We start from the raw sequence: 12,502 nt of genomic DNA, 5'->3' as shown, positions 1-12,502 counted from the left end.
CCTTTTCCTCCTTTTCATGAAGTAATCATTAAAAGGTGACATTTATTTTTCCTCCATGTGTTGAAATATGTTTTTTTACAGTCTTACTAAGAAGCAGAAAAGTTTTGGATTTCTAGAGCCCAGTCCCTTCTGATTTGCACTCTCTGATTTATGACCTTCTTAAAAAATCTAGTGGATGGTTGCACCTGCTGGTCATAAGCTGAAGCCTTCTGACAGGATGCTTCCTTATTTAATTACTATTTTGCAGACCACTTAAAAGATGTTTATGAAGCCTAAAGAGTCTGCAGAAAGATTGAGAGCCACTGTCTTAGGGGATCACCTTAAACGCATTTTTTAAATGCATTTTTAACACAGATATTTCATATGTCTTAAGCTTTTATTTATGATTTTTATAAGTCCTAAGCTTTTCCTTCTTAATATATGATTACATACTTATGTCTGTAGCAAGCCAGAAGCTTGATTTCTGTAAAAGTTTCCAATTCAGTAATTAATTAATACGCCTTTCAGCACCTGACAATACAAATAGGTTATGTAGCAAGATCACCATAATAATAAAATAAAGAATACTTTTTTGTTGTTGTTAAAGGGTATGTCTCTGTGGAAAACTATTTTGGTATTTCTTTCTTGGATGGATTTTTATAGTGGCCACTCTTTGTGTTAGTTGATATTCTTTCCTAAAAATTGGCTCCACTCTCGTTGCTTGTCATATGTCGTTCTACCTTTAAAGACTGCAGGAGCTCCTGACTACTGGGAGGTAACACCTTGAAGTCTTGGCACTGTCCTCTGCAAAGTAGCTGTTACCCTGAGCTGACTTTCTGTTATCCTGTAGGTGAAACACCAAGTGTTGATGCTATCTGTGAAACCATATTTGATAGAAGGGCTATTACGGTGCTTTAAAAAAGAAATCTTGGAAAGATAGATTTTGTGGTTAGAAGAGCTGGCCCCTGAAAATGTGTGTCATGGATACAGGTAATAAATGTTGCTCGTGAATTGTTACAGGAGAAAAAAGTATCTACATTTGGGTTCAACACACTAGTCTTTTCGAGCTGTTCTTATCTCAAATATCTTACCGCTTATTGGTTACAAAGTATTTAAGGACACGAATCATTGCATTTGTTGAAGTATTCAGTGCATCTTTTAAAATGGCTACTAAAGCAGAGAGGTGGAGATTGAATCCTCCTAACAGCTAAGCATAAAAATAACGTATCAGAGATAATAATACAGTTCCAGATCCGTAAAAATCATTGTTAGGTTTTGCTGTATGAGCAGAGCTCTCCACTGAATGCTAATCTCCCTCTATTTTATCAGATTACAGTCACCTAAATAGATGTTTATTTCTAAACTTTATCCTGGTGATTTTGTGACTTTGTTCACAAGTGGGAGAGTACAAACACTAGAATTTTAAATCGTTACTCCTCACCCATGCTAAACGCTTGCAGGGCTTGGTACCCTACCCCAGGACTGGATCCAAGTAGTCCTTTTAAGTTTTGGAATTTCAGGAAATATGCAGGTGAGTAGGGAAAAGCAAATCTGGAAGGAAAAACAAGTGGAGAGAAGGAAATTTTCCTTCCTTTACAGAAGGGAGGGAAAGATGACTATCAATGTAATGAGCCTAGGAGAAATAACAGGATGAAAAGGGAGGTCAGGTAAGTGTTTACACTATTTTCTGTTTAGTGCTCAGGCTTGTTGGGCTTTATGCTTGCACAGAAAATGGATTGAGGCTTCTGTGTTCTGACTAACTGCTGCGTTGTGCTGAACTTTACTCTCTGCATTTTTGTTTTAGCATGGTTGCTTCTGAGGAAGGCTTTAAATTGGCTCTGTGGGGCAACCTGAATCACAAAATGCATTATCCTGGTAGAAATAACAACTCCCTCCAAGCTCCGTCTTCCTCAGCTGGCTCTCTTAAACAATGTGAGAAGTAACAACGATAAAAAAATAGCTATTTTGGGGATGTATTTTTCTGTTGTTAATTCCAGTCACCAGCACTGGGGCAGGGGACAGGCAGGCTGAACAGTGGCAAAAATTCTGTGCAAAACCTAGTTGCAGTAATGCTGAAAATGACAATTAGCCTCAGTTAGCAACTGTTTTTGTCAAGTTCTTATCCGTATCATGTCTGGGACCCTTCATTGTAGACAGAATGTGCAGAGCTAGTACTTTTTATCCCGTCCTCAAGGAACAACATGAAGTATAAAGGATTTTCTACATCAAGAGCTTTATCCATCTCTACATCAGTTTGTCAGAACTTAAATGGAAAATGAGACTGAACGAGAAACTGTATTAAAATACAAACTCTTAACTGCTAATTAGTCATTATTCAGCTGGGCTAAGCAACGTCAATTCATAAGCAAATGTAGGTGTAGAACAACAGACTACTTACGTTGGCTTTCATTACAGGTTAGACAGCAGCGGATGGATCTCATCCATAATCTGTAATGAAATAAAAGAAATTAGGAGGATGGCGAAAAAGGTTGAACTCAGTAATTTGTTCATTTGTGTCTGTGGTTGCTGCATGTTTCCCTTGAGTAGATACGGTATCAGAGCGGAGTAACTGTTTAGGGAAAGGATGTAGGTTTTTTACAGTGAGCAACCGACTAATAATTTATATCACGAGTATAAATGGTCTTCGTGAGTTACCATGCTAAAAATGTGTTTAAATACAGAGATAAGGACCTCCTGATTTCTTAGATTTGGTTGGTGGTACACACGGAACACCTTAAGTGTCCACCTGAGCAACACCTGAGTGTAGCTGAGCCTTGAGCCGCTGTACAGCAGAGCAGCGTCCCTGCAGAACTGCCCGGCAGAAAGGGTGACAACGGGTGGAGCCTTTACGGCGCCAATTCACAATTAGTGATTGGAGCTGTAACATCTGCTTCTTGGAAGGCAGAACAGCTCTGTATTAATTTCTGCTAATGGAGAGAGAACTACAGGTCTGCATAGGAGCTATGCTGCAAATTGCTGCGTGATAGGATTCCCTTTCCTGCGCAGTGTCTGTGTTGTTGTACAAGACAATCGGGTGTAGCAGTCTTTAAAGGCACCCAGTGAAGATAAGAAGACTGAAAAACTGACGTAGCTATACTCTATGCTCATTCAAAAAGGAAATTGAAATGAAAAGCAGGCGCAACTTTTAGAAGTGCTAAATATGAGACTTCAGGCTGTATATTTAGCCCTTACCGTTACATTGTTTTGCATTAGTGTTTGACTACTTTCTGTTTAAAAAGGCAGCGATTCTTTATCTGAGGTAAACTCTTCAGTGCAAAATCGCATTTCGAGTGGGTTAATAATGAGATTGTAAAGATGTCTTTTTAATTTCATGAATGAAATTCCATTTCATTCATCTTCATACAGCAGGCAGGGCAACTGTATCCTGATATAACCATTAAAAAACATTGTGTGTGTGAGACCATTAGGTGCATAGCTCTCCAGTGAGGTATGAATCGCACAGTCCCAGGATTATTTCTCAGACTTTCTGTACTAAAAAATAAAAGTCCACATGATGAGCTGTCCCATTGGAGCGCATTGCCAACTCCCCAGATCAGTGCCCAGGAGGAAGCTACCTTTCCCATCCTCTTCTCTGACTATTTATGCTTTGCTGCAGCAGCCTGTAAGATCAGTCTTGTTTTTTCATCTGGGTTGGCAGTCACGTGAAGGTGCTATAAAGAAGTTATCCCTGCAGACTTGCTCCACGTGGAAGCTCCTGCACACAGATAGGACTATATCCTAATATTAAAACCAGCCTGTTGCCCATGACTCCTGTATTTAATTATAGTTCTTTTACAGTAACCATTATAATGTAAGTATTCTATGTGTAAACATAGGTTTTCAACATTTTTTTTCAGAACAGTATTTACTGTATTTAGTGACAAATTACTGAAATACCAGCAGTGTCAATTTAATTATCAGATAAATGTGATATTTCCTGAATCAGATCTTAATGTTGGGAATGTAGAGTCCCAGTCCTGCTGAGCTTTGGTTTTTACTTAGAGCAGATGAACTCAGAGCCCCAGTAGTACATGCTTAGGCCTAATAGGAAAACAAACTTTCTTTTGACTGGGTCAGATTATTTTTTGTGTGCTTTATATAGTAAACATGAATAACGCTCAGTAATAAAAATACTAATGTGGCACAAACCTACCACATGTTCTATGCAGATGAAAGTCATTAGTAAATTTTCTTTGTTCAGAGCAAACGAACTTGAAAATGTGTTGTCTCTCATGTTATTTTAATCCAGATGTTATCTCTAAGTGTTCAGTGCTGCTAGGTTCAGAAACACCTAGTGAAACTTGGAGAAATTCATTTCAAATGCGTGCTTCAGAGTCTGAGAGATAAACCTTAGGATGGGATGAATCGCCCTCTGGAGGTGCCCGTTTCAGCCTCCTGACTTCACAGGAATCCTGCTCTGAACCGACTAGCTCAAACTGAAAGTGAAGTGAGTGGACTGTCACCTTAGGAGAGGGATAGCAGCATTTCCTACCATACTAGGTCTTTTCTGTAGACATTTCTTTTTGCTAAGAATAGCTTTCCTCACCTTTATTTCTCAGTGTTCTTGTACCATTCATAAAATGAGTGAATACAGTTGTTAGGTGTTATTTCTTGTGCTTTTTCTGTTTTTTCCCCTGTCCTTTTTCATCTTATTATCTTGTCTTTCCCTTTCCCCCCTTTTTTCTTCTCTTACTTTTTAGCTACCATCTCTTCTGAAGCTTTTCATTTGCTACCTCTCTGACCATCCTGCCTCCCATGTAGACAGCATTGTCCTAACTCCTGACCCGGAAGATTGCTGACCATTTCCTTTGATGCTGGTATCAGTGTTTTCTGTGAGAGACACAGAAGAAGAAGAACATGGCACTCCTGTGATTTGGTTTTATTCATGGTTTTCAATAGTCAAGAAGTATTGTGCTTCTGCTTGCAGATGAAGTGTGCTGGTTTCCTAACGAACTTGTCATTTAAAGATGTTTGTAGAAATGTAAGATCAAATGTGAAGAATATAAAATCCACATTAAAGTCATTTAAATGTAACAAAATACAGCATTAGTCTTTATTTTTAAAAATGGAGACCTACATGGCTCACTTGCAAAAAAAATGGGATATATTTTGAAAGTTGTGGACTGGTAAAATTATTTTCCTCCTCCCTATGGTAATAGTTTCTTGATTCATATCTATTGTTAACGATCTCTCCTTCTACTGTTTGTTTCCTTCTCTGTCTTCTCTTTTTTTTTGGTTCCTTTTATTAGCTTAAGTTTCCTGTTCCTTTTTGCACTGGACCTTCCTAACTCTCTTGGTTCAATACCAATACATTTTTCTCTCAAGTTCACATCCGTTTGCGTAAAATATTGCCTTAGCATGATCATGTATATTCAAGGATGTTTGCTTATAAACACCAAACAGATCTGCTGGTTTAGGACTTCAGTAAATCAGATAAAAAACAACAACTCAGTGACAGCATTTTACGTTTTTTATGCCACACATGCCTTTATAGGATCAGAGCACCTTCCCTTCTACATCAGTGGAATAATAATTATGCATAGTCATAAACATTCCTGTACAAATGCAGACTTAAGGTACTTCTTCAGGATAGGATTGCTAACTTGAAAAGATCATTTGAATGACAGCAAACATACTGCATTCAAAAATGGTATGGCAGATGTTTTTAGATTTCATTTGCAGGTAGATTAAAGAGAAATGCTAGTGAAAAAAGTGCTTTACTGTCAGTAATGTAAGCAGTTAAAGTAAAAATGAAAAATACAACTAGAAGGTGTACATTCATAAAATCAGGGTTTTTTGTTTGTTTTTTCAAATCGTGCTTTGTTATAGCAGGAATCTTTATTAAAAGTTAATGCTTTCTGAGGGGTAGATACCTGCATATTTTGTTATCTTTACTAAATGTTCTTTGCCTAATCTGAATTCCTTGGATTTGAGATAGTACAGTAAAAGGAATGCAAAGTACATGACAAAACATAAATAGTGATGTTTGGAACTTTTTTGTTTAGATATGTACAATATGGTTTGAAACCTCTTCTGATACTTAGAGTAGCTTACAGGAATAATAGTAACTTACTACAAAATTATTGCAGGTGTGGCTGAGATTGTGATGCCCTGAAGTTTTTAACAAATGTAGTTTTAAGCAGGATATTTCATAATGCTGAGTCCATTAAAAAGGAACCATTTTTGCCAGATTTGTTTTCTGAGCATGAGGCTGACAGTATATACAAGTAGAAAGCAGAGGAAAAATGGACTCTTCAAAGCAGTTACATGGATGGTGAGTCTTTGTGCTGTACAGTAAGTTTTTGTTAGAATAAGTCAACTGCAATTAGTTTTATAGAAAAAGAACCATGTGAAAATTATACATGCAGTGAGGAAAAAAGATTGTTAAAAAACATGTAAACTCTATTAGGATTTTCTGGGGTAGAGCCTCACATGGTATAAATTGGCATGCACACAGTTAAATCATCACTGCCTACTGAAATTTTATCCTTACTGAAGTTTTGTCCTTTTTATTAACTTCTTAATACAATAACAGAGCCTGAAATAGGCTGTTACTTAATACTTGTATCAATTTTACAGCAGAGTAGTTATGGAATAAGGTCTTACCATAGGAAATAGTAGAGTTCTAATGTATTTTCTTAATTACATAGTATAATATTTATTATTTTTAGAGGGAAACACATCAAAGTGACCTGAATTAGCACAGGAGAATCAACTTTGGTACTGTATTGGTATCAGTGTTAAGTTAGAAAACTGCTGCTTGTTTAATAGTACTATTATCCTAAAATTTAGGGTTGTAAATTGAAGATAGAATTATTTTTACATTCAAGCTTATGCATTTTTGCTTTGCAGTTTTTGGGTGATTATGTCTCAGTAAAAATCAGCAGTTAAAATGTCTCTCTCTTTAATATATGAAGAATAGTGAGGAAAGCATAGCTGGAAATGCTAACAAAGTAGGAATAGTTTGTCAGCAAATAAATGAATGTAGCCATAGGGAGACACTTGCAAGAGAAGAATAAAGTTGAGTGAATATTGCTACGTTGAGATGTGAAAACGTACATCATCGAGAAAGTCCTGCAGGAAATAATCATGGGAAATTAGATATTTCTGTTCGTAAACACAGCTTAGGTACATGTGGTCGTGAGAGGTGCAGTGCCACAACCAATTCCATGAAATGCTTTGTGACTGCACTGCAAACAAGTCTGGCTAAGACGTAAATAGAATATAACTATCTGTTTCTATATAAGGAAGCTAAGGTGAGGGAAGCATAATTTATAAAAACAACCACCCAGCATCCGGATCCTGCAATTCACATGGCTGGCAGATGCAGAAATAATTTCACAAATGAAAATGGAAGATGCAATATCCGTGAAGATGGTGAGGAAGGTTTATTCTGTGTGGCGTCCTCTTGGATTATGAGGAAGGATGCTGCTATGTATGTGAAAATAAGTGTGTGAAAAGCTTCAATACTTCGATTTACATTTGAATTACATGCAAGAAATGTTTCAAAATAGGCTACAGGAGGATATTTCTGTATAGTACTTAAAATAACCAGAAGAACTAAGGACAATTTAGTCCTGGTTCTGATCGTGATCAGGGAAAAAAATCTAAAACGAAGTTCTTATGAATGTAGAATACTCCTGCTGTAATAGAGATAACAGAAAAACAGTAATCACTGTGAAAATCACTGACAGAAAGCTGAAGAGTTTGAAAGGTCAAAGCAGAAACTGGTTCAGCAATAATGTTGCAATGAAATAAGAGTAAGATACCCCTGAAAATAAGTGTTTAGTGATGTCAAATACAAAATAATAAAGTAAGAGCTCAGAAGAAGGAACTGGGAATGGGAGCTTTGAGCTTGCCATCAGGCAAAGATAAAAGAAAAACTTGGACTATGTGATGCTATCTGAGAAAGCCTAATTACCTGCTTAATTAGGATAGTTTAGCTAATGTACTCTTAAAATATGTATAATAAAAGAAGAAACACTAGAAATCAGATTTTTTTTCAACCTGTAATTTCTCTCTGTTTCCAATAGAGTAACACCAAATAAAAGAAAAATCTGAGACCCCTGTCTTCAGATCAGATCATATCCTTGAAAAGGCAGTTGAAGAGACAGCAAAAAGAAAAAAAAAAAAAAAAAAAAAAGCAATTGAAAATCCAGAAAAGTGTCTGAAAATATGGAGGGCCCAGATTCTGTGTTCCTGTTCTGCCCGTGGTGGCAGCACGAAGTTGCCAGGCTGAGAGTTCCCCCGCTGTGGGGAAGGCACAGCCAGCCTGAAGCTGATCCACGCCTCTCCCATGCCAGCAGCTCTCGTCCTCGGCACACGTTGGGGAACAGGAGCACAAGAAAGTACGCCAAGTCTCTACCAATTTTCAGCTGCTTGTATTTTCTTCGGTGGCATCTGTGCTAGAAAAGAAAAGGGGCCACAGCCCAGTCACGAGTCGGTAGCACGTTACAGCTCATATTCATGTGGCTAACCCTTCTGCCCTCCCAAAGGTAGGGGGGAGATTGTTCTTATCGCCGACTAAAAACAGCCCCTAACCCATATCTAACCCCTGGTCCCATGTCTTACTGTGCCTTAACCTGAGTGCTCCATGGCCTGGGCCCTCTTTAGCAGGGAGCATAGTGAGAAGGAACAAGGGGTAATGGCTTTAAGCTAAAAGAGGGAAGATTTAGATCTGTTAGGAAGAAATTAATCACTCAGAGGGTGGTGAGGCCCTGGCACAGGCTGCCCAGAGAAGCTGTGGCTGCCCCATTCCTGGAGGTGCTCAAGGCCAGGCTGGATGGGGCTTTGGGCAACCTGGGCTGGTGGGAGGGGTCCCTGCCCATGGCAGGGGGCTGGAATGGGGTGATCTTTAAGGTCCCTTCCAACCCCAAACATTCTGTGATTCACTCCGTGATTCATACCAAAGAGCGTGCTAACTGGTAAATGCCGTGGATTATCACATGGTAGAGCTCAGGCATGTCCCTGGGCCCTGTTTAGCCCAGTAATACAGATGTAACCTTATGAACCACATCCAGTTGGCAATAATTACAACTGGACTAGCCTGCTCCAAATTAAAATTGTAATGGCCTGAAAATGAATAATCTACAGTTATCCGTCAGGCTACTACTTGAACAGAAATGTCAATGAACGTAAATTCTGATGTAATCTGTGATTTAAGGAAAGAAAGCGTGGAAAATCAGAAAATAAATCAGTAAGTTAAGAATCTTAGAGGAGGACAGCAAAAGGTAAAACAGTACTTAACTAACGTGGAAGTGTTTTTAAATGGAAACGGGAAAGCTGGGTGAATGCGTGAATGTTCTTTTCACATAAGCACATAAGTGAATATTCATTTTTCAAGCATTCACAGAAGTGAATATTGTTTTCACATATTCTTTTACAATAAAGAAGTTAGTGCGTGACCATTTGGGTAAAGAGTTTTGTTTCATTACGAAAAAGCACTTTGGGTCCTACCTCCGTGGACCTCCTTGTAGGATAAAAGCCCTGCACATAATGTATTTGGTTAGGGTGTTTTATTCTGAGACTTTTGAGAAGGGCCTGATGCTGAAGTGGGCACACTTGAGAATAGTGACCTCATCCTGCACATGATGCAGTAAGTTCTTTACTGAATATTTATACAGATTTCAGAAAGGGATATGCAATAATATCTTGGGATTAATATAATCTCTGTATTACTTGGACAGTTTTCCAGTATGTGATGTAATTACTATTAGGTTCCAGGTCATATTTTGACCCAGTGAGGTCACCAGTTGTTTTCGTTATCGTTTCTGATTTTACAGGTTGTGGAGAGCTATGTGCAGGATACACAGAAGGGGGAAATAAAATTACATTCACAGACTACTTTAAGACCTGGGATTAACTGCTTAACTTTGAAGACAGAAAAAAAAAAAAAAAGGAAAGGAAAATGTGGCAAATCAGACAATGTCAGAACATGAGCTGTTAGCATTCGGTTGAGTATTGTCATTGAAGTTGCTCAGACGTAGAAAGGGGAAATAAACTGTGCAAATATGAGCTGTAGACAGATTTTGAAAGGGCGTCAGCTCCTCTGGTGAGTGCTGAGGATCTCCACTTTCTAATTTAGTCTTCAAAGTCAATCCTTGAAATACCTGTCACAAGTGTAGTAAACTCAAGTGAGGTATCAGAGTGCCATTAGGTTTATGAGAAGAAAGCTGTCCCTTTTTCTTTGTATGTTACATTTGAAAATAAGTAAAATTAAAGCACTAATGAGTTTTAGAGCTGTGTTATGTTGTGCTGTTATAACCACGCCTATAAAGCTCGAGGCATTTCGGTACGGAGTGTCACAGGCAGTTCAAAAGAGAACAGCTGAATGCAAAACAAGGTAACCACTCGTGGAAACTTGCTGAATTGACTAAATATGTGTAATCCACAAACAAAGTGATTTTGGTTGGTTAAGGATTCTGTATATACAATACTGACTAAATTCAGTCACTATATGAGGGACATAAGGAAATAAAGCACAGGTTTAGGATGCTGTAGACCAAAGGAAAATGTCCAGAAGCTGTAAAGGAAAGTAAGGAGTAGGTGTTTGGAAACAATTTAGTAGGAAACAATTCTTAATGTAACACCCAGAAGCAAACAGCCCATGATAACAGCTATTCAGCAATAAATTTGTCTACAGAATAAGTAGAATAATTTGTTTGGAGAAGCAGTCCTGAAGAAATGCAGGACTTGCCTGCAGCTTTCTGGAGGCACTAACTGGCCTTTCTGGCTTTACTGTATTGCCATCACCTGGATGTGCAATTTGATGGGAACTATTTTGGGAAAAAGCACCTCTACAATGTGAATGCATAGCTCTGTATCCTTGACTTGCTCAGTAGAACTTCAGTAGAGTTCTGCTCTTGCAAACAGTAGAAATTACGTGTTTGAAAAGGCAAGAGAACATCAATGTAAATCATAAGAAAGTAGAATTGCATATACATAGATGGAGAAAAAAGCAAAGCAAACGTCACATTTATTACCTATCTGGCTAAAAAAAAATAATCTTTCTTACACTGACCTTGTAATTTCGAAATGCAAATGCTTTATATAAAATTCTAATACTGCGATCCCCTCGAGTGCAGCTTTTTGAAAATAGCATGAAACAAACACAAAATATTTGAAGTCGTCCACTTCTCTCTGAATGCGTTACATACTCTGAAGCTAATGCCTCAGCTGCCGGAACTAATGGTTCCTGTTTTGAGGAAAAAAAGTAATTTTACGATTTCTCTGAAAAGAGATAGGGGAAAATATGACAGCAGGTAGCACAGGTAAGACCTTCTGCTGGAGAAGTGTTCATAAGCTGCTTCTGTGCTCGCTGTGAATACATGCTGTGCCCATCACTCACTCCTGCTTAAATCATCCCTTGCTGGGGGGTGCCTCTTTTTAGAAGTGGGGGACATTGTTTTGGGGAGCTGCTAAGCTGGGGTCTGGCTAGGAGGAGACGACTACCTCAGAAATTGATTGGAGAGCAGAGGAATTGCAAGCAGGCTTTTCCTGAGCTGAGGAAGGGGTGGGTCTAAGCTGGGAGCTCTTGAGCTCTTCGTCATCGAGAGCACACCTGGGTGTCACGGGATGGGGATCTTGGGCAGATGGGTAGGTTAATTGGGTTACAAAGAGCTGCTAAATTTCAGGAATTCATTATGAAACTACCCTATGAATAGACTGTATGAATATTAAAAAGCAAAACCAAACCGTAGAAACCACTTCTTAGAAGAACTTTCATATGTGACTGTGGTGTAGCTGCACAGTCTGTGCAAGTGAAGTAGAGCAAAGAAGCAGAAAATCTGGGCTGGATGTCATAAACCGCCGCCCAGTTTTCCACTTTTTTCTTTCTTTCCAAGGAAATAATTTGGAGGTTCCTGGGATAAACCAGCTTGGGTTAAAAAAAAACTAAAGAGGCTGGATTCTCTAAAGGCAGGCAGCTGGAAATAAACGTGAAGAAAGACAGCCACGGCAGCATTTAAAGCACTTTGATCTGTTATCTTACATCCTTTTGTTTTACTTTACTTGGTCCACAATATTTCGGCTTTATTCAGACAAAACTCATATTGAAAACGGTGTGGAGTGTGACGTGTTTACCATGAATTAATAATCGTGTCATCAGCAAAAGGGACTCCACTGCACGTTTTAGCTAGCAGCATTTTTCTACCTCCAATTCAGAAGGCGTTAGTGTCTGTTTGGAGACAGCAGAGAGAGAGAGACGGGCTTTGAGTCAAACCTTCCTTCTGTTTATGCCTGATTCGCAAAGAAAGCGAGATTTATGCCTGCCTGTCCAGAATATTATAATTCTTGTTTTAGCTGTTAAAACCTAAAAATACAAGTTGTGTTGCTAAACAGAAAGCACACAAAATTCTATTTTATCCAGTACTTGGAAGGGAAGGAAAAGAAAAAAAAAAAGAGAACAAGTCAACTACTCTACATTCAAAGAAAATTAAGAGCCATTACTGATTTTTAAGATAGTTACTGAAGAAATGGATGGATTCGTTTTGTTTCAGTGGTCCACAAGACCTGCACTGCAAAA

The 12,502-nt window shown here is 38.4% G+C and overlaps 1 protein-coding gene and 1 long non-coding RNA gene across 12 annotated transcripts in view; one reads left to right on the top strand and one right to left on the bottom strand.

The window, feature by feature from the left end:
- The window catches only part of LOC311445338 (uncharacterized protein), an 80,479-nt gene that overhangs the window by 19,171 nt on the left and 48,806 nt on the right, over positions 1–12,502 (top strand). For 2 of the 11 annotated variants that reach the window (XR_014698354.1, XR_014698355.1), the window contains one exon: positions 4,680–4,989. The exons of 8 other annotated variants lie outside the window; for them this stretch is intronic. The gene's annotated coding sequence lies outside the window, so the exon portion shown is untranslated. Of the gene's footprint in view, positions 1–4,679; positions 4,990–6,169; positions 6,185–12,502 lie in introns of those variants that run through there. One more of the 11 variants, XR_014698353.1, reaches the window with a different exon arrangement.
- The window catches only part of LOC311445380, a 46,667-nt gene that overhangs the window by 17,583 nt on the left and 16,582 nt on the right, over positions 1–12,502 (bottom strand). Inside the window, exon 2 of the long non-coding RNA XR_014698368.1 lies at positions 2,378–2,427. This is a non-coding gene — a long non-coding RNA (uncharacterized lncRNA). The remainder of the gene's footprint in view (positions 1–2,377; positions 2,428–12,502) is intronic.

Source organism: Aythya ferina (genome assembly GCF_964211825.1).
Source record: "Aythya ferina genome assembly, chromosome: 1".
Lineage (NCBI taxonomy): Eukaryota > Metazoa > Chordata > Aves > Anseriformes > Anatidae > Aythya > Aythya ferina.
This window is presented reverse-complemented; position numbering and strand designations above follow the sequence as displayed.